We start from the raw sequence: 22,438 nt of genomic DNA on the forward strand, positions 1-22,438 counted from the left end.
CAAAGAGTAGGTTAAAACACTTACCCCCAAGTGGACATAATTTAGGCTATTTATGTTGCTGCAAAAAATTTGTTTTGCAAGATTAAAAAGTCTTCCTCCCAGTTATGGGCTCCCTGCAGCCCTGACTCACCTACATATCAAACCCTCGAGGAGATCAGAACCAGCTCAAATCCATCCCCAATTTGTTGTGCTCCTTGTGTCACTGTGATGAACTCACTAGATGGAAGTGAACCCACTGGGTTCTCACCACTAGCTACTTCCCACTCTTTTTTCCAACATTTTGTTAGGAATGTTCTGAAACATACAGCAAAGTTGAGAAAATTAAACAGTGAACACATATATCTATCACTTAGTTTTACCACTAACATTTTATTACTCTTGCTTTATCTGTCCATCCCCACGTCCATCTATCCATGCACCTTATTTTTGATGCATTTCAAAGTAAATCCAGTTTACTGGATCTACTCAGCACACCTATCATTAGCTAGAGCTATTTATTTATAGTTTTTACTTTTGAGGTAAAATTTACACACAATGAAATGCCCAGATCTGAAGTGCATATTCGCTGTGTTTTGACAAATTCATACACTGTAACCCAAACCTCTATCACTATATAGAGCATTACTACTATCCCCCCAGAAGGTTCCCTTCTGTCCCGATCAATCCCCACTCCCAACTCCCAGAGGCAAAGGAGATGTGATAATGTACAGGCGACCACTATCAGATCCACTGGTCTCACCAGATACTCCATCATGTGGAAGCATCTGGACTCAGAGAACAGTAGGATGGCTCATTAGAGGCTTATCAAAGGCACCTAAGGAGGAGTTAACATCCTGCGGCGCAAGTGCGCTGTCCTCCAGGATGTGGTGGATGCACCAGATCGATGGCCATACGTGGTGCTGTGTCCACAAGTGCTAGAGGGCGCTGACCCCACACAGAGCCGTGAATGCACGAGCAAGAATCCTTGGGGGCCATCTCCGAGCTGGCTATCACAGCTGGGGGAACAACCCCAAAGTACTGTAACTGAAAGTGGGGTCCGGCTGCTCACTGCTCAAAAGCCAATGAAGAGGCAAGCCTGGTGGAACGGAAAGTTTGCTTTACTTCAAAGGCCAGCAACTGGGATGGGGGAGGGCCAACTCCCCCCAACAGACAATCAGCGGGCAAGAGCTTTTATAGAAGGAGGGAGGGGGCTACATGTAGAAACAGCACAGTCAGCTCTGACAGGCATCTTGAAATTGGTCCTTGGTGGTCTGACCAGCGTCATCTTGATAGTTTTAACTACAGTTCATCTTCAGTTCCAGGGTCGGTTTTTTCCCATTTCCTTGAGGCCAATTCTCAGAATTGTGGCAGCTTGGCTGTCATGTCATGTAGCCACGTCATGGCTACAGCCTGGTCATCACGTAGTTAACTTCTTCCACCTGGTGGGGCTTTCAGTATCTATAAGACAGCTCAGAGGATATGGCTCGGAATATTATCTACAGCCCTTGAGGAGGAACTAAAGGTCCTTGAATTTGCTTAGTGACTAAACTATTATTATTTAGTCTCGCTGGACTGTTTTCCTTTGCCTCTGTATTTTCTCACTTCTCTGATTAAACTTATTCTTTGGCCAAAGCTTTTCCACAGACAAAAGGCAGGCTGAGGACATGGGAGGCAAGGACCCTAGGGTCCTGCTCCATTTCAGTACCAGGGAGTTAATGCCAAAAAGTCAACTTGGACCGTGTGGGCAGGAGCCAATGGAAAAATGCTTCACCTCTGTCCTTCCAGGCGGACAGTTCTGAGGTACATTTCATAAGGCTCCTGAGAAGGTCCTGGCGAAATCAAGCTCCAGTCACCACTGGCAGCACCAAATTGATGACGCGTCTTATATTGATTTTCCCACCTCCCCTGTTCCACTCCCCATATCCCTCACTCCTGCTCACTGGGATTACTTCTCAAATAAATAAACCTTTGTCTCTGGCTCTCTGGTTAGTGTGTGTGTGTGTGTGTGTGTGTGTGTGTGTGTGTGTGTGTGTGTGTTGAGGGGGGAGGGGAACTAAGGCTAAGATAGCAGTATGTGTTGTTGCCTGTTTATTTATTTATTAAGGTATAATTATATATAGTAAAACGCACAGCTCTTTTTGCGGTACGTGGACCTCTCACTTTTGTGGCCTCTCCCGTTGCGGAGCACAGGCTCCGGACGCGCAGGCTCAGCGGCCATGGCTCACGGGTCCAGCCGCTCCGCGGCACGTGGGATCTTCCCGAACCGGGGCACGAACCCGTGTCCCCTGCATCGGCAGGCGGACTCTCAACCACTGCGCCACTAGGGAAGCCCAAACGCCCAGCTTTTAAGTGTCCGGTTTGATGAGTTTTGACAAATACATATACACCCATGTAACTGACACCCCCCCCCCACTCACTATAGAGTCTTGCCAGCACCCTGGAAAATCCTCTTGTATAGTTTTTCAGTCCATCCCCAGCCCCAACCCCCAGAAGCAACCTCTATTCACCTATTTATTCCTGTAGATTTGTTTTGTCTGTTTTGAACTTTATACAAATAGACTAGATGGGCAGTATTTTCATTGTGGTCTGGATGGAAGACGATGGAAAATTCTTTGTCACTCTCTGACAAGAGGTCGAGTCTATTTCCCTCTCTCTCGGATCCGGGCTGGCCCCGTGACTTGTTCTGACAATAGGATGCTGCAGAAGTGATACTGTGATCTCCAAGGCCATGACGTAAGGGGTCTGCAGCTTCTTTATTCTCCACTTGGATGCCCGCTCTGGGCAGAAGTGCTGGCAGCAGCCGGAGTAAGATGAGGGGCCACCAGGGGACTTCCCTTGTGGTCCAGTGGTTAAGACTCCGCGCTTCCAATGCAGGGGGTGAGGGTTCCATCCCTGGTCAGGGAACTGAGATCCCACATGTTGCATAACCAAAAAATAATAGATAAATAATTTTTAAAATTAATTTGAAAAAAAGGAAGGGGGCCACAGAAGTGCATAGGATGTGTGTCCACTAGGTCATCAGAACATGGGAGATGCAGCTAACATGGTACTTAAAGGGCGCCGGAAACCCCTAAAAATAAGAAAGGTGGAAAATATGGGCTAAGCGGGCAATTCAAGAAGCTAGAAAAAAAAGACAGCAGAGTAACGCTGAAGAAAGTGAGATAAAAGACATAACGAAGGCGAAAGCAAAAATTCATGAACTGTCAATAGAAAACAAAGAGAGGGCATCAATAAAACAAGTTTTCTCTTTGAAAAAGTTCTGAAAAAAGAAAAAGTCTAGCCGAGAAAAAAAGCAAGAAAAAACGTAAAAGACAAACACTATCAGGAATGGAAAAGGGGATCCAACTCCAGATGTAGGAGAGATTTAAAAATTATATATAAATACTATGAACAACTTCACGTGCATACATTTGAGTACAGCTGGGCAGACAGACAGGTCAGACAGCACAAGGTGATGGACACGGCGGGATGGCGTGTAGGGGCTGAGGAAGCAGGAAGGGAGGGGCACACCGCTCACGCTCAGGGGGGCTACATTATAATGTTCAAAAAGTTGAAAACATGACTTCCACATATAAAATGGACACATGTAAGTAACTGTTTCCAACTCATTAATTAATGAGGGAACCGATAAGATATTAAGACCAGTTGAAAGGAAAATTTGAAAATCAGCCATGTATAGAGGCAATCAGAAACGCCAGAACGAATTTGCTAAGAGATGCAAAACTGGTCAATGGGGCAATAAAATGTAATGTTTGAGGTCATCTTCTCCAGATGACAGAAACCAATTGTATCTCTGCGGGACAAAATCCATTTGCATTGTTGTGGACAAGAATTATTTCCACTTTCTACAGCTCAACTTCTCCCCCATCGAGCTGTAAAGTAGCCTCGTCAAGAGAAAGACAAGGGTCCAGGCTCGGCCAGAACAAGGCAACCCCTGGGGATGAACTGCAGCCGGCACGCCCAGTATCACTTTGCCCATTTTCAAGCCTTGGACAATTTCTCTAGACAAGGGACTGTCTCTGTCTCTTCACACCTGCAGGACAGACAGTGCCTCAATCCAGTGCATTAGAATGACCTGGGGAATTTCTAAACAGCCGGATCCCAGGCCACACCCCGGACCCTTAAAATCAGTACCTCTGTGGGTGGTGCCTGGTGATCTTTAAAGTTCCAGGTGATTCTGACATGCAACCATAGTTGAGAACCACCCCCCAGAGGACATCCAAGCAGGAGCTACGGGCTGCTGCCCTCCCACCACTCCCCGCCCCTCCCACACCATCACAACCCTACCCTCCCACCGTCCACTCCCTGCCACCCACCCCTCCCATCCCTCCACTCCTATCCCTCCCACCCTCCACTCCCATCTACTCCACACCCCCTCCCAGCCTTGCTACCCACCCCCCACCAGCCCACCCCTCTCTCCTCTCCCTTCCCCGAGCCTGGCTTCCCTTGAGCCTGGGGGGTGGGGGCAGTCATCCCTACCACCAGGCAGAAGGGGCCGGGTGGGTGCTGCCCGGGACAACTCCCCTTCCAAAGCCCCCTCCCTCGGGGGTTAGTCCCAGGAGACGACCTCTTTTGAAAGTGTTTTGCTCCCAGACACAGAAGGAACCGCAGCTTGAGAGCAGCAAATGAGAAGAAATCTATCATCCTCAGGAAATTGGTTCTGGCCGCCCCGCAGAGTGACAGTAATCACAGAGGCCCTTCAAGTGCCCGGCGAAATGCATAGGTTGGATAGTAACGCACCAGCTGTCCTCGGGACGCTTGTAACCACGAGGTGGGTGGGCCGTGGAGCAAGGGCTTAAATCAGGGGACATGGGGGGAGGCTCAGTCCCCAGAGGCTCCGTTCACAAAAAAGCCCGTATGGAGCCAGTCTGCTTTCAGCCTCCAGATACGTTTTCAGCCGGTTGAGAGCCCAGTGCTAAGCTCCCCAGGCTCGCATGTCTCCCACCCTGGAGAGCATCCGGGGAGATGGTCTGGGAGGGCAGGCTGGCCTTGAATGGAACTGACCAGATGTCCTGGCAGCAAAAACCCTGAGCAAGCTGACCAGCCAGAAGGCTGAAGGGGGAGCAATTTGTCCAGTGACCTCAGGCAAGCCTGAGCCTCTAAAAATCAAGCACAATAATACCTAGTTCCTGAGGTTGCTCTGAAGATTAAATGACACCACGGACAGAAAAGCCAGCCTCCGCAGTGTAATCTCCCTCCCTCCCTCCCTGTACATCCCCAAGAACCAGGGCATGGGCTTGGCTATCCTACAGGCCCTAGAGGTGCACCTTCCATGCTGGCAGCCACACGTGACCACTGAGCACTTGGAGCGGGGCTGGTGCAAACCCAGATGAGCTGTGAGTGTAAAATACACACTGGATTTTGAAGTCGCAGTTTAAAAAAACAAGTACTCGGGCTTCCCTGGTGGTGCAGTGGTTGACAGTCCGCCTGCCGATTCAGGGTACACGGGTTCGTGCCCCGGTCCGGGAGGATCCCACATGCCGCGGAGCGGCTGGGCCCGTGAGCCGTGGCCGTGAGCCATGGCCGCTGAGCCTGCGCGTCCGGAGCCTGTGCTCCGCTGCGGGAGAGGCCACAACAGTGAGAGGTCCGCGTACCGCAAAAAAAACCCCCAAAAAAACCCAAGTACTCTCACTAATAATTTTTATATTGTATACTGAAACAATAGTTTTGTTATATTAAGTTAGATATATTATTACAATCAATTTCACCTGTTTCTTTTTACTTATTTTAATGTGGCTACCGAAAATCTAAAATTACTGGTGTGGCTCACATTATATCCATATTGGACTGGGCTGCCTCACATGGAATCAAAAGGAGTCCATCCCACGCTACAACTACTGAAACCCACGCGCCTAGAGCCCGTGCTCTGCAGCAAGAGAAGCCACCGCAATGAGAAGCCCGCGCACCGCAACGAAGAGCAGCCCCCGCGCGCCGCAAAGAGAAAGCCCGCGCACAGCAACAAAGACCCAACACAGCCAACAATAAGTAAATAAACAAATAAATAAATAAATAAATGAATAGAGTCCATCCCAGAAGCTACAGGCGGCCTCCTGCAGGGTGAAGGGAGGTCACATGAGCCCCTGATGATGAGGGCTTTTCTCAACGGTGAAAAGCAATAGCTAGCTTACCAAGTCACTCTGTCAACCTCCCTAGGAGAGCTGGTACTTCTAGTGCCTGCAACATGCTTTACTTGTTAATCCTCACTTAAATCTCATAGCGGGGCCTGGGATGTGAACTGTTCAGCACGTGTGCACTTGTATGCAGTGTCACACTGTCTCTCCCAAGTGGCTCTGAGGCAACCTCCTCCAAGGTTGCCACCAACACCGGGGCAGAGGGCGCTCCTAGGCATGGCTTTGCCAACCCTCCTGCAGGTCTAAAGACAGACCCTCTCCCCTCAGAGAGGGGAGGTCAGGAGCTCCCAGGAAGAGTGTTTGGTGGGCTGACGGGGACCTCTTGGTAAATGTCATTTGTTTTTAATTTTTTAAAAATTTTTATTTTATTTACTTTTTGAAAAAAATTTTTGGCTGCGTGGGGTCTTAGTTGAGGCATGCGGGATCTATCGCTGCGTCGCGAGGACCTCTCTCTAGTTGTGGCACGCGGGCTCCAGAGCGCGAGGGCTCAGTAGTTGCGGTGCACAGGCTTAGTTGCCCCGCGACACGAGGGATCTTAGTTCCCCCACTAGGGATCGAACCCGTGTCCCCTACACTGGAAGGTGGATTTTCTACCACTGGACCACCAGGGAAGTCCCTAAATTTCATTTGTTGATCTAAAATATAAGCTGAGGCTGGTGAAGCAGCTACACACCTCAGTACATCCTGAGATGTGTGTCCGTGATGGGGGAGCCTTATTCAAACCCAGGCAGGAGCATTTTATGCGGTGCAGATGGATGTTCTGTCTACCCCTTCAAAGCCTTTTCTCTCAGGGCCCCCAGCCTTACGAAGAGCGCTCTGTTGTTCAGTGGTTAAAAGCAAGGGCTTAGAGATAGGGGCTTCAAGCCCCAGCTCTGCCACTCACTGGCTTTGTGGTCTCAGCGAAGTTACTTAACCTCTCTGAGCACGTCTCCATCTGTAAAACTATTAATGGCAGGAGCCTCCTGGGTTCTATGAGGATTCGATGAGGTCAAGTGGTCAGAGTCCCCAGCCGTGGTAACCACATAAGACAAGGTAGCTTCCACTACCAGAGGGTGCGGGTGATAACGGGGCTTTGGCCCACACACTTGCAGGAGGCTCCTGCACAGGTGCTCCTGAGGACCGTGCCGTCTGCCTGCACAGCTGGAGACACAGCTGCAACCTGGGCCCAACACCACCAAGAGCTATCAGGGCCACGGTGGGACTCGTGTCCTGGCCCTGGCTCCTCGGTGGGTCCCGCCGGCTGCCACAGCTGCAGGGCCCCAGGCCGGCTCTTCAAAGCCCACCTTGCACAGTGGACCAGCTGGCACTGCAAACTCTAATCCAACACACCTGGTCTCCTCTGCCTCCCCGCTGAGCATCCCCAAGGCCACCCTTCTCTCTGCACGCGCAAGCAATTCCTCAGGTGCTGCAGGCCACGCGCTGCTCCGCTTGTGCTTGAGGAGAGCTTGGGGCTGGCCCCGGGGAGATAGGCCTGTTCTCCAGAATGGGTTCCCACGCGCAGAGACTCGACATCCTGGCCCTCACCCTGCACATCGATGTTATGCTGGCGGTACCCTCCCTGTCCCACGGCCACTGGCTCACACAGGACTACGTGCTGGCTTTTGCCTTGCAGTTAGGGTTGCCAGGTAAAGTAGGGAATACCTGATTAAACCTGAATTTCACATAAACGACACAGAATTTTTTATAAGTATATCCCATGCACTATTCAGGACATACTGAAACTCAAAAAAAAATTCCTTGTTTATCTGAAATTCAAACCGAACTTGGGCGACCTTCTTTGCTTTGATTTGCTACATCCGGCAGCCCTGCTTGGACGACTCCGGAGCGGGGCTTGGGGTTGAGTGTGCAGAGTAGAGAGCGTCCACTCAGGGTTCAGGTTCTGGCTCTGCCACCTGCCAGCTCTGTTTCCCTGACCTCGAGGCCTCAGTTTCTCATCTGCAAAATGGAGATGACAGTCATGGTCCCTGCTTCGTATGACTGTCGCGGGGAGGAGATGAGACAGCGCACAGGAAACCTGCCACGTCGGAAGTGCTCCCCTGCCGTGTCGCGGATGAGAGAGGGAACGCAGCAGCGGGCTGGGGTCCAGCTCTCACAGCCAGGGTAGGACGCTCTCCTCCCCCAAAAGGGGGTGTGCTGGGAGTGTCAGGCACAAAGGCGCACATTTCCCAGGACACTGTGGCATTCGAACTCCAGGACTGCCCGGACCCCTAGGGGAAGTGCCCTGCCTGGTGGGTACGGAAGGCAGCCCTTGTCTGCTGGACCCTGGGCTTACTTGTGCCCCTTGACCCCTGAGTGAGGAAAGCCAGAGCCAATCAGAGGGGCGACAGGGCTTTGCCAGGTTCTCCTGGGCCTCTCTGAGCCACTGGACTGAAAGAGGGTAAAGAGATTTGGTTAAGATGAGCGGAAATCACCCAGCTAACCACCAGGCCGCACGCCAAGCATTCCCAGGCTTGTTTCCCCCTCTGGGTCATGACTTCTGCAAAAGCCGTGCCACTGCGTGATGCCGTTGTTTGTCAAATCAAAGCAAAGGGTCCCGACATTCAGTTAATCACTGCCAGTCTGCAAGGTTCCTGTTACAGGTATAGATGTGCTCGGCCTTCAGAGGGGACACTTTGAAAAGAATGACACAGAGAAGCAGGTCCGCTGCTTCAGCAAACATCATTTCCTGAGTGCCAGCTGCTGCCTGGCCCTTCCAACCCCCAGCAAGCTCTCCAAATGCTCTGCAAGGCATCGAGCAGAGACCTCTCCCAGTTGCCACGCCCCCAACAGGAACAGCCAGGTAAAAGGCTGTGCTTTCCAAATGCCCTTGGAGCTAAGTGTGACACATCTAGGTTTCCCACAGGACTGTTCCCTCTGGAGGCTCTTGGGGAGAAGCCATTTCCTTGCCCTTTCCAGCTCCTAGAGGCCGCCACACTCCGTGGCACGTGGCCCCTTCCACCCCCTTCAAATTCAGCATCACATCTCCTGTCTCTGACCCTCTGATAAGGACCCTTGTGATGACCCTGGGCCCACGTGGCTAGTCCATGATGGCCTCCATCCCAGATTTCTTAACTTCATCACATCTGCAAAGCCCCTTTTGCCTTGTAAGGTGACATATTCACAGGTTCTGGGGGTTGGGGTGTGGACGTCTTTGGGGGCCATTATTCAGTTGACCACAGTAACTGTCTTCTTCATCCCAAAGCCACTATACCCCTGTCCCTTTTGGCCTCGAAGGGTGACTGCAGAACTCTCTGGTCCTGGAATTACCCAGGTGAGAGCCAGCACCAGGCTCTGTGCTCAAGTACACCCCACCTTCAGGGGACGCCTGTCAACCTCTCCCAGGACTCTCTCTCCACATCCTGGTGGCGGCACCAGGATGGGCTGGCAGGGTCTACAGCTTAGCAAGCACCCAGCTGGGGATGAGATATTGGTTTCTGCTTCCAGCAGCACCACCCCCCCAACGCCAACTCTGGGCGTTCACCTGGGGTACCACGCCCTCTCTCGTGTCGGTGGAAGGAAAGGGGCAAAGGCTCTCACTGCAAACCTGTCCTCCCCATAAGCCCGAGGAGGCTGGCAATGTCCTGTCTTGAGAAAGAGAGGCCAGATGCAGGGCAGCTGGACGTCATGAAAAGGTGCAGGACAGACAGCCCCAGGTGGCACAAGATGGGTCAGGTGAGTAGGACAGAGAATTGGCACTAAAGAGCCACAGAGCGGAAACTGTGAGCTGGGACCAGAGCTGGTCTCAAAGGACAGGTGGGCTCTGCTTAAGTGAGAACACGTGGGGTGTCTCAGGCTGGGCTGACCAGAATGGCCCGAGCAGGGCGTCTGCGTGCGGACAAAGGCGCTGACCCAGGAGGTCAGACTAACGAAGCCGGTGGCGCAGGCTCTGGAGGGCCCTGAATGCCGAGATAACTCTGGAAACCACATACGTTAACAACGTGTATCATGCGTGTTTGCCCGAGCCTGGAGAACGGTGCACAAGGACCCACACAGGCCACAGGTTGTCTTGGCCTGAACTGGGGTGGGGCAGGGGACCATCAGCTCCTTCCCATGCCTCTCCGCTGCTTAAGGAACACGTGATTTATGTGTTCCCAGCTCACAGAGAGACTGTGTAGGCCTCTGAACAGAACTGCCAGGCAGGTGGCTGGTTTGTTTCTGACCCGGCCTGTGGTCAGCAGCGCCACCAAGAGCCGTGACGGAGTAAAATTTATGTTTTTGAGGCAGGACAAGAAAATGTAGGCATAACATACTCCCTGCGCAGGTTGGGCCCTCCCTAATGGGCAGTGTATACGTTAACCAGACCTCCTCAAAGGCAGGAATGTCTACTCAGCCATAAAGATCAACTCTTCTTCCTTTCTTCAGACACCAGCAAGGAATTCCTTAAGAACATTCCTTTCCTAACCCTGTCAGGGGTCATGGTGACCTGCTGCTTGCCTCCGACGTGCAGATCTGGACTATGTACCGTTGGTGAACTCTGTAAAACGTGTGTCATTTCGTCTCAAAAATACATATAACTGTGCCTTCGACTTCTAAGAAGTGAAGCACCCCTGAGAGATTTCTGAGAAACTGTCTCCTGGGTTGTAATCCTCAGGTTGGCTTGAATAAAATCCTGTTTCTCTTTTTAACCGCCTATTGGTTCATTTTTGTCGACAGTGGCCACCAGCGAGCACAGCCGGGGCCATGGAGCAGCCCCTCCGGTTTCCGCCCAGGACACCTCTCTCCCCCTTCCTCTGAGGCTCTGGTCCTCAGGGAAAGTCCTCACGGTCTCCAGAAAACTCGGACACCAAAGGCTGACGCTCCTCGCTGGGAGGACCCAGGCTTCTGCTCCAATCACATGAGCTGAAGCCTTGCCAAAGCCACTTGTATTTGTTTCCAAACCTGTGCGTGCCAGCTGACCTTGTTCAATAATACATGATTTAATAAAGGATGACGCAGACTGGTGAAATACTATAAAACAAACAGAAGTGTTGCTCCTTTTGGAGATAAAAACAAAACAAATCTAAGTTGTGTCGACAGAAATAACCAATTAACTATCTATAATAGGGATAGAAAAAAATTTTATTTGAGCCAAACAGGACTACAGCCTGGGAGACGGCCTCTTAGATAACTGAGCAACTGCTCAGAAGCAGGGTTTTCAGCATTGTTTTGTATCTTGTCAAAACAAAACATTAAACAAGTCAGGGATACAGTCCTTTAAGGTTTCAAAAAAAAAAAAACCAAACCCCAAAACAAAAACATATCAGCAGGTACACAGTGAGTCAGTATAGCCTTGGCACCTGGGAAGGGAGTCTTATCATTGAAGGAGTACCAGCACTGACCTCCCAGGAAGGGAGGCGTTTCATCTTTCTTTCTTTATTTTTGGTTGCGTTGGGTCTTAGTTGCGGCACGGGGGATCTTTCGTTGCAGAGCACTGCAGAGCGCAGGCTCTCTGCTTGTGGCGCGCAGGCTTAGTTGCTCCGCAGCATGAGGGATCTCAGTTCCCCGACCAGGAATCGAACCTGCGTCCCCTGCACTGGAAGGCAGATTCTTTACCACTGGACCACCTGGGAAGTCCCCACCTTTATTTTTCACATGGACGTTCTTTACTTCTGGCCAATGCACCTTTTTCTTTAATGACTAAAGCAGATGTACGACGTATGTTTGACAGGCCACAAGCAGGCTATTGTAGTTAGCATAAAATTCATGTTAAATCATGTATAAGCCATAATGATTTCCCCATACCTCAATACTGAAAATTTCTTCCATGAGTTGAATACTGTGGAGTCTTATATAAAGGTAAAAATATTTGTTTAATTAGGTGTGAGCGGGACAACTCTACAAGATTGGCGGGGGGGGGGGGGGAAGTCATAAAAATCTAGACGAATTTGCTCAGATTACTTCGCAAGCATATTTAAGACCTCCCTAAAAGTGTTTAGACCATGCCCACCAAAAATAAAAGGCCTCAGCTTCCTATCAAAACATTAGCAAATGGATGTTATCTTCTTCCATTTTACATTAAAATAAAATGTATGTAACATGTCTGTTTTTAATCCCCACTTTACCTGACTTTTTGGATAAACCTAATTCCAGTCAGATTCTGCTGGTTTAGAAGGTTAAGAATCTCTACTCTATAGTCCCCCCAGCTGGCTGGGTGACGTGAGGCAAGGGGCTGGAGGTCCTATTTGAACCCTAGGGGAGGCCTGGATGATAAAAGGATGCAAAGTGCAGAGTCCAGAATCGGCAAATCCAGGGACAGAAAACAGATCAGAGGTGCCCAGGGGCTGGGGGGAGGGGGCTTCCTCTCCGAGTGATGGAAATATTCTGGAAGTAGGCAAGAGCTGAAGGTTTCACAACATTGTAAATGTACTTTAAAAAAAACAAACAAACTGAACCGCACACTTGAAAATGGTTAAAATAGTAAATTTTATGTTCTGTGGGTTTTACAAGCAAGTCCTGCCTGCTGTCCTCGGCACCCTCTGTACCTCTCGGCTTATTCCGAGCTGTGACTATACACGGCCTGGGTTTATGGATCTGATCTGCTCTTCTGATTTGTCCTCTTGACACGCCCTTCTTTCCATGTTTGTTTGTAAAATGCACTGAAAATCCAGGGAAGAACGGAAATGCCCATGATGATGTGCCAGCTAAGATGTCTGAGCGCTTCACACAATCTGCTAACCCAACCCTCACAAGTGCCTTCTGGCAGGAATCATCGTAATTATGACCATCGTCCCCATTTTACTGAAACTGAGGGACAAACAGGGAAGTGGCCTGCCCGAGGTCACACTGCAGGCCAGCGGTGGAGCCTTTGGCTACATCTGCCCGTCAGCGCTGTTCCGCCCGGGTCATCTGAGCTGACGAGCTGCCGCTCCCAGCACTGCCCGAGGTGGCCGTGCCTCCCCTGACACCTGCAGCCCTTTTAGATTATTGGTCCATAAAGACCCACCAGAGGCTGGCCTTGAAGTTGCAAAGCTACATCTCGGCCTTGGCGGGCACTAGCGGGCCACACACTCTCGGGAGATGAGCTGTACGAATGAGGTGAGTGTGAAGTCGGGAGGGTCACCAAGTATGTCAGGCAGGTACCTGGCTCTGGCACAACTAGGTCCAAAGTCCAAGATAACTCTTCTACACTGCATAAAAAAATGTATGTACTGTCTGTAACGCCCTGACCACAACACGAAGATAGCACGGAACGCTCTGATGATGGCACTACGTGTAGAACCACCACCATCACAGCTTAAAACACAGGCTGGTTTTTCCTTTCTGCACCTTAACAGAGGGCAAAACATTCAAAGACAGTGGGACTTGGGAGAATTCTCTGCTGTGAAGTATGGCCCCAGCTAGTGCCAGCAGAGCCCCCAACCTCTGTAACAAAGCCTCCTGACCCTGTCATATGTGCACACACTAGGTGTCGGGGGGGGGGGTAGATTTCAGATCTTGGAGGGTATTTTATTGTGTTAACTTTTAAATTCTCTGAATATTCAGCCTTGCTGAAGTCGAACAAGTCTGACTTGGCGAGGGGGGGTTCTGCGCCCACCGAGAAGCCTGGGGTCGGGGTGCTCAGGGACTAACTTACTGGTCCAGGGCACTGGCAGCACTGAGGGTGTGTGACTGTTGAGTCACTCTTCAGTCGGGAACTGCGCTGCCCACTGTGCCCCCTCGGAGGCCGAGGTGACACACTCAGTGCCTGGTCACCGGGCACGGAACCCATAACGTGTATGAAAAGTCTCCTTGGGGTCTGACTCCTTTTATTTGTATTCTCATACAAAACAGGGCATTAAACAGGTCAGCACTCAAAAACTATGTAGACAGGAGTTAAACCAAACAAACTTGGAAAGTGCTAAAACAAAACAATTACATTTCAGGCACACAGAACCAGGCAGAAACAAACTCAGCAGATTTTCACCCACCACACACACAAATCTTCCAGTGAACTCACCTGCAAAAAAAGCACACTTCATCAGTTTTTATTTGACTTCAGCAAGTCTGAATATTCAGAGAATTTAAGACTGTTAACACAATAAAATGCCCTCCAAGATCTAAAATCTACCTTCCACCAAGAATACGATGCAGCCGGTGCCCCGCAGCGACCAATCAGCCCCCTCCTTCCAAACCTACGGGCTCCACCCCAGTGACTTCCTAACCCACCACTGCAGGCACACCTGGACATCTGCCCACCACCACGTGGGGCCCTCCTGGCCCATAGTGGGCACAACAAGCCGAACTCTGACAAAGCCCCCCATAACTCAACACCAGCCCATCTATCCCTACCTATTCCTCCCTTTCTCTTGCTGTACAGTTCCCCAGTTTCCCCCCAACTTTTGAGTTCCCCACACCCTCTCAAGCACTTTCACACTTCCTCCCTTTGGTCACATGTTTCATCGGCTGGAAACGGCCTTTACTTCCTCACAGGGCCGCCTTCTGCCGGGTTCCACTGGAAACGCTCCTTCCTGGGGTCCAGGGCACTTCCTGCCGTCTACCTCTCTGCATCCCAAACCCTGGAACACCAGGGACCACTTTTCTTGACAGCCCCTCCAAAGCGGAGATGTAACGCTTTGACCACTGTAGGTACTTCGATGAGTTGAAGAATCACTTCTCCATCTGTGTGCTGACAACAAAACAGGCAAAGGTAGGAGAAGGAGGAATATGCTGCTTCGTGAAGGAGCAGGCTGAACCACACCAAGAAAATAAAAACGAAAAGCAGTTCCACAAGCAGTTACTGTGTGAGATCCCCAGGAATGGTCAACGTGTGGATCCTCCCCAAAGTGGAACCTGTCTCAGCCCTTCTTCAGGAAGTGAAAGGGCATCTGTGTGCCACGATCTGTCACTGTCCCCTCCAACAGGTTCCAGAGCTACGCGGTCCCACACAGCGGCCACTAGGTGCATGTGGCCATTTACATTTAAATTAAAATTCCACTCCAGGCTTGGGGCCTGCTCTACAGGATGACACAGATAATAGACCAGCATCGCAGAAAGTTCTGCTAGACTGTGCTGCTCTGTACACAGGGCTCTTTTGAAGTTATAATTTTCAGTACATCATCTTCTTGTTTAAATCCCATACTAACCTCCTACTATTCTCAGGACAAACCCCAAATCCTAACATAAGCCACAGGCCCTGTGTCGTCTGGCCCTCCTCACCTTTCCAGCTTCGTTTCACACCGTTTTCCACTTTGCTTTCCAGGCTACAATGGCCTTTTTCCAGTTCCTCCACTAGCCATACTCGGTAGCCCACTGGACCTTTGCACATGCTGTCCCCTGGCCTTCCCACCAAACTCCTACTCATCCTTGAGTCCTTCAGAGTCCAGCTCAAGGGTCTCATCCTCAGGAAAGCTTTCCAGTCTCCATCAGATTCTTTGAGACACATATTCTCATTAGACTCTGCTTTCCTTCAGAGCACTCAACTCGGATTGAATTATACCCTCTTTAGGGTGATCACTTAATTTTATCTCCCCAACTGGGCTGTAGCTTCCCGAGAACAAGGGCCGTAACATCTCTGTATCCCTAACACTTAGCATGGTGGCTGGCCAAAGAATCAAAAAATATTTATTGAATAAAACATCAACACTGTTTATAGCTTTTCTTCTTTCAGCGAAAATCCTGTTTGCAGTATCATACATGATCATCAAACTTCTGCTAGAATGTTCACACCTGTTACTGCAAATTCAAAACCCAGGAAAAACCTCTCCTGGGAATTTACTTTAGGTCAGGGTCGGGCTGCCTGGTACAAGGCTGCACCCACAACTGGGCAGGTTCAACAACACAGGAGCCTCTTCCCAGACCATCGGCCTCAGGGCACTGCGTCTCCACGCTTGACATACCTGGATCCCCCAAACTGAGGTCACTCCGAATACGGTCACCGACAAGAAGGAGCAAAGAGAGGCTGCATGCCTTCATCCAATCGCCGGGGTCTGGAGAGCACTTATTGCCTGAGAAATACCTGGGAAAAGAAAGTGATACCACGTACTCTAGGAGGATGAGTCTCACCGGATGTTTACACACCCCCAGAAACTCAGGCTGGCCCCCCAGCCGGGGAATCCAAGGCTTTTCTGTGCGGTGCAGCGCCTCCTACAGTAGCCCCTCACCCCGATTTTGGTGCCTGCATTCTCTCTCCTCCGTCCAAGCCGCAGTTGCTATACGGGGGGCGGTCCCAGAAGTCCAGGCCCCCAGAGCTTCGTTCTCGGCCCGGGGAGGGAACCGGCGCCGCGGGCCAGCATCACCCTGCGGGCCGGGGGTCGGCCACCCGTCGGGGTCGAGGGCGCACATCCCCTCGGACACCAGAAAGCACGTGCCGCTACTCCTTTCCTAATCCCGAGACAAAGCCGCTACGAATACGCACTTCCGGCCGTAAGTGACGACTTACCATAGAGATGGCACCTAGAAGGTCGCCCTTAGCTTTGAAACTGGGTCCTCCATGGCCGCCTTAAAGGGGCCGCAGCCGCGAGATGTTGGTTAATGGGGAGGAGCGCTCTAGCGAGAGGGGAGGGTCCTAGAGCAAGAGAATCAGAAGGCCATCCAGGTGCCTGGTGCTGAGCGTGAATTATCCCTTTACTCCTAATGCAACCTTAGGCAGCGGGTAGGTACAATGATCACTTCTGTTTTCCAGGTGAGAAGAGCGGTGCTGCAAAGAAGATGAGTTACTTTCCCAAGCTTGGCCAGCCAGGAAGCCAACGGCCCTCTGCTTTCTATGTTAGGAATCACAACCCATCAGTTTTGGAATCTGCCTTTAGGCGGGGCGGTGCTCTGGTTAGCCACAGGCCCCCTCCAATCCCTATTGCTTTTCACTCACTGTTCTCCACATTTACAGCACCCGAGGTCCCAGGAAGGTGTTTGAATTTGTGACTTGGGGCCTCCAGCCTAAAAATCCCAACTCATTGGCACTCAAATTCTTCAGAATCTAGCCTGGTATGCTGCTGCTCTCTCCCTCCGTCAATTACGAGGCACTTCTCACCATGCCCCCTGAACACCCAACCCTGCCAGCCTCATCTTCCCAGAAGTCTTGAAGGACAGGATTTGTTTTTGCACGTGTAGTTCCTCACAGAGCCGGGCACCTGGGCGCTGCTCACTCCAGGTGTTGAGTGACATGGGAGGAGGTGAAGCAATCTGTCAGACAGGCTGTTTTGCTACTCACCATGTGGCTTAACCTCATGGGCCTCTGTTTCTCTGTATGTGAGATAAAAAGGCTGGACCGGGTCCCAGCCTTCATTTATCAGTAAACCTCTTTTTTTAGATGCAATATTTTTTCAGAAATCCAGTGGTTAAGACAGATAAACTTTCTAAAACCCAACAACGAAAAGATAAGAAACCCTATTTAAAAATGGGCAAAGGACTCAAATAAACGTATCTCCAAAGGAGACATACAAACGACTGATAATCACATGAAAAGATGCTCAACATCATTAATCATGGTACCACAGTGAGATACCACTCCTATCCACTAGGATGGCTAGAATCCAAAAATCTGAAAATAAGAACCATTGGGGAAGATGTAGAGAAACTGGAACCCTTGTACATTGCTGGTGGGAATGTAAAATGATGCCGCTGTGGATAATAGTTTGGAAGTTCCTCAAAAAGTTAAACATAGAAATGTCATGTGACCCAAAATTCCACTCATAGCTATACACCCCAAAGAATTTAAAATAAAGAGTCAGACAGGTACTTGTGCACCCATGTTCATAGCAGCTTGATTCACAAAAGCTACAAGGTGGAAACAACCCGAGTGTCCATCAACAGATGCATGGGCAAACAAAATGTGGTCTATACATACAGTGGAATATTATTCAGCTGTAGAAGGAGCAAAGTTTTGACATATGCTACCATGTGGATGAATCTTGAAAGCAGTGAAAGAAACCAGACAGGAAAGGTCTCGTATTGTATGATTCTATTCATATGAAATATCTAGCATAGGCGGCTCTTAGAGACGAAGTAGATTAGAGGTTACAGGGCTGGGGGAGTGGAGAATGAGGAGTTACTGCTTAATGGTCATGGAGTTTCTATTTGGGGCGATGAAAAAGCTTTGGAAGCAGATAGTGGTGATGGTTGCACAACATTGAGAATGTACTTAACGCCACAGACTGTACATTTTTAAACGGTTGGGGGACTTCCCTGGTGGCGCAGTGGTTAAGAATCTGCCTGCCATTGCAGGGGACACGGATTCGAGTCCTGGTCCGGGAAGATCCCACATGCCGCGGAGCAACTAAGCCCGTGCGCCGCAGCTACTGAGCCTGCGCTCTAGAGCCCACGAGCCACGACTACTGAGCCCGCGTGCAGCAACAAAGACCCAATGCAGCCAAAAATAAAATTAATTAATTAATTAATTTTTAAAAATGGTTGGGAATTTCCTGGCGGTCCAGTGGTTAGGATTCTGCACTTTCACTGCTGAGGGTGCGGGTTTGATCCCTGGTCGGGGAACTAAGATCCCGCAAGCCGCATGGTCGAAAACAAAAAAATTAAAATGGTAAGTTTTATGTCAGGTATATTTTACCATAATAAAATTTTTTCCTAATTAAAAATGATTAAAATAGCAACTTTTATGTTATTTATATTTTAGCACAATAAAAAAAGAGAAAGTGGATAGAAAGTCCTTCAAGATACACGTTTTTAAAATAAATAAATAAATAAATTTATTTATTTTTGGCTGTGTTGGGTGGGTTTACGTTGCTGTGTGCGGGCTTTCTCTAGTTGCGGCTAGCGGGGGCTACTGTTTGTTGCGGTGTGCAGGCTTCTCATTGCAGTGGCTTCTCTTGTTGCGGAACACAGGCTCTAGTGCGCGGGCTTCAGGAGTTGTGGCACGCGAGCTCTAGAGCGCAGGCTCAGTAGTTGTGGCGCGCGGGCTTAGTTGCTCTGCGGCATGTGGGATCTTCCCATACCAGGGATCGAACCCGTGTCCCTTGCATTGGCAGGCGGATTCATATCTACTGCGCCACCAGGGAAGCCCCAAGATATACTTTTAAGTGGAGAGAAAAGCAAGGCGGAGAAAAACATGTTTGCCGTGCTACCATTTACTTTAGAAATAATAAAAAAAGAATATTTATGTGTGGGGGAAAAAGGTAGGAGTTGCTCTGGTGGAAACAGGACAGCCCCCGAGGCCTCGAGCCAGCCTGGTCCCAGAGGTCTCCTGTAAGTTCTGTGGACCCCTCAGCCCACAGAGCAGAGGGTGCCAACCATGGGACACTCCCAGGGCTCTTTCCAGCTCTCAGGTCCTTGATCTCGGAGTGAAATGGCCTGAAAGGGAGTCCTTGATAGAGTCACACACACACCCCAGCCTCGGGGGAAGCAGAGGCTTAAGGGAAAGATTGGCATGAAACCCAATGCTAGAAACGCTACAGGGGAAGACAGGGGAAGACAGTTCCCGGGAGCTACTAGTGACATGCAACTGTCCAGATCATTCTACACTACAGTGAGAAAGGACTTAGGGTCTCCAGTTGAACATTCTCTAGAGCACTGGACGTTAAACAAACATGTCTTTGCATCCTGTTTCCGTCTGCTGAAATGCTGCCCGGGTGTGGGTTCTTAACATTGAACCTCCAGCCCTGGTCTGTGACCGCACCTCAAGACAACAGTTTTCGTTTGTCCTCCTACATGATGAGTGTGCTGGCACCTGAGTGGGTGATGGAGGGAAACTTCGAACCCACAGGAAGAGACTTGTGAGAACATGTGTGGAGGATGTCACCCCTGCGTGTGGCTCCTGGAATATTCCCCAGCTGTCTCCTGCTCAGTCCATTCCAGCCCCTTCATGGAGTCGGCCCAGCTGCTCGAGGCACGGGGACGGCATGCTTGTTTTCCCCAAGAATACGTGTGTGTGTGTGTGTGTGTGTGTGTGTTATAGGAGGCTGTGTACTGTGAATGGGCCTTAGCATTTATGATGTTTCTTCCTCTGGATTACGTAAGAGTGTTAAAGCCGGCAGGAGTCCAGTCTTTCAAAAAGATGCTAAACTTTAGTAACAATGGATAATTAAACTGTGGTCTCTAAGAAGTAATTTTTTATGTGAAAAATGGCTGTGGGACACCAAAGGCCTATAGCAGAAAAGTTAATAAAAACTGAGCTAAAGAATAGTTCTATCAAGTCAAGATTTTGAGCTTCTCTCTCCGTCCACTAGAGGGCGGAATCCTACACCAGACTGTTCTCTTTTGTAACTTGGCACAAAGTTTTTTGGGTTTTTTGGTTTTGTTTTTGTTTTTGTAATTTAGCCAAGACCTTATTCACTGGAAATTTATACAGAAGGTTAATCTGCAGGGTTGGGCTCTTTCTTAGGAATCTGCCGGGGAGTCCCAGCTGCGCACAGCTCCTGGGAAGTATTTATCATGTCATGGGCCAGCTGAACCAAGCTTGATCATAGGACAGTTGGCACAAATAAATTAACTAATTAAAATAAATATAATAAAATAGGACTCCTGTTTTCTTTCAACAACAGATTCCTAGTTAACAAAACCAAGACGTGGGTTTTTAATAACTGACTTCCACCAGCAGCTATGTAAGCCGTATTCCACCTGTGTGGGCCGTCCCCGCTGAGTCAAACTTCCAACATTTGTGCCCACTTGCAAACTTTACTTGGTTGTCATCTTCTGTCACGATGACTTACCGTAATGATCTGTGGGCAAAGCTCCTGTAGATCCCCTTCACTAACGTGCCATCTCTGTTCCAAATTACTTGAAAGTTAATTACCCCTTTGAAAGTTAATGGGGGAGATAAAAAGAAGATATTAAGAAGTCAAAATGAAATAAAGGCCTCGCTTCCTCTGGTCATGTTAGATCTGTGTAAACACTGCTTGGTGTTTGTTTTCAGTTTTTTTCCTAAAGGGATCATTAGTGCACTAGTTTTAAAAGTGCATAGGATGAGGGAATTCTTTGGTGGTCCAGTGGTTAGGACTTGGTGCTTTCACTGCCGTGGCCCGGGTTCAATTCCTGGTTGGGGAACTAAGATCCCTAAAGCCGCGCAGCGGGGCCAAAAAAAAAAAATGTTCATAGGATGAAAAGGCTGACACTAAACAGCCATTCCCCACTTCCCACAGCCCTCCACGCTCAGCTTAGCTCCTTCCTAGTTCACTCATCTCCCTGTTTCTGAATAACCTGTACGTGCTGCTCTTTGACTCACCCTCTTCATCCTGGCCCGTTGCCTTCCTTCCTGGTGGATTCAGGCTGAGCTCTCAGCACCTGCCCTCTGCTTCCCTGTGTCCATCCTCCCAATGCAAGCATCCTATATCATTTCTGTTTTCACCGTTCAGAGGTTACACTATCGTGCATGTACAAAATCACTCTTTGCCTTTTTATTTTCCCCCATAGTTGTCTTGCCGTTTCTCTGGCTGAGTTTTCTTTGCTGATTCTTCCTGCATTTACGGTAGCCTCTTAGCTGATTCTTCCTGCATTTACGGTAGCCTCTTAGCATAACTTGACACGAGCGAGGTCAACCACATTAAGTAATCTATCCGTTCTAATTTCTTTTTAGATGAGTGAAAGAAGACTTAAAACAATTTAGTTATGAGTATGTGTGAAAGTTTTATCACAATCTCGTAGGCAAGGGGAGAGGCCCCTATAGGCCAAACCAAAAGTTCATTTTTTTGGATGCAACTAGAGATTATTCATACTAAGTGAAGTAAGTCAGAAAGAGAAAGACAAATACCGTATGATATCACTTATATGTGGAATCTAAAATATGATACAAACGAACCTATCTATGAAGCAGAAACAGAATCACGGACATAAACAGACTGGTTCCCCGAGGGGAAGGGGGTTGGGGAAGGGATGGAGTGGAAGGTTGGGATTAGCAGATGTAAACTTCTATAGATAGAATGGATAAACAACAAGGTCCTACTGTATAGCACAGAGAACTATATTCAATATCCTATGATAAACCCTGATGGAAAAGAATATTAAAAAACAGAACGTATATATAACTGAATCACTTGGCTGTACAGCAGTAATTAACACCACACTGTAAATCAACTATACTTCAATTTAAAAGAAACGAAGTTTGGGCTTCCCTGGTGGCGCAGTGGTTGAGAGTCCACCTGCCGGGGGGGGGACACGGGCTCGTGTCCCGGTCCAGGAAGATCCCACGTGCCGCGGAGCGGCTGGGCCCGTGAGCCATGGCCGCTGAGCCTGCGCGTCCGGAGCCTGTGCTCCGCAACGGGAGAGGCCACAACAGTGAGACGCCCGCGTACCGCAAAAAAAAAAAAAAAAAAAAGTTCATTTTTAGGTACGTATATTTTATAAGAAAGTATCATTGCCAGGCTAAATACAGTAAGAATCACTGGCTAATGGTCCTGACAATCAGCTGGGTGGGTAGGTAACTGGTTTCCCAGATAACTCCTTATGAACTTTATCAGGGATGCCAATCTCTTCCCCAAAGGAAGATATGAATTACATCAGGCTAATAA

The 22,438-nt window shown here is 49.4% G+C and overlaps 1 non-coding gene across 1 annotated transcript; it reads right to left on the reverse strand.

Moving 5' to 3' along the window:
* Positions 1-15,660: 15,660 nt before the first annotated feature.
* On the reverse strand, positions 15,661-15,847 carry LOC136139586 (small Cajal body-specific RNA 16). The gene has a single exon (XR_010657107.1). It is a non-coding gene; the product is annotated as a small Cajal body-specific RNA 16 (non-coding RNA).
* Positions 15,848-22,438: the final 6,591 nt, after the last annotated feature.

Source organism: Phocoena phocoena, chromosome 19, assembly GCF_963924675.1.
Source record: "Phocoena phocoena chromosome 19, mPhoPho1.1, whole genome shotgun sequence".
NCBI lineage: Eukaryota > Metazoa > Chordata > Mammalia > Artiodactyla > Phocoenidae > Phocoena > Phocoena phocoena.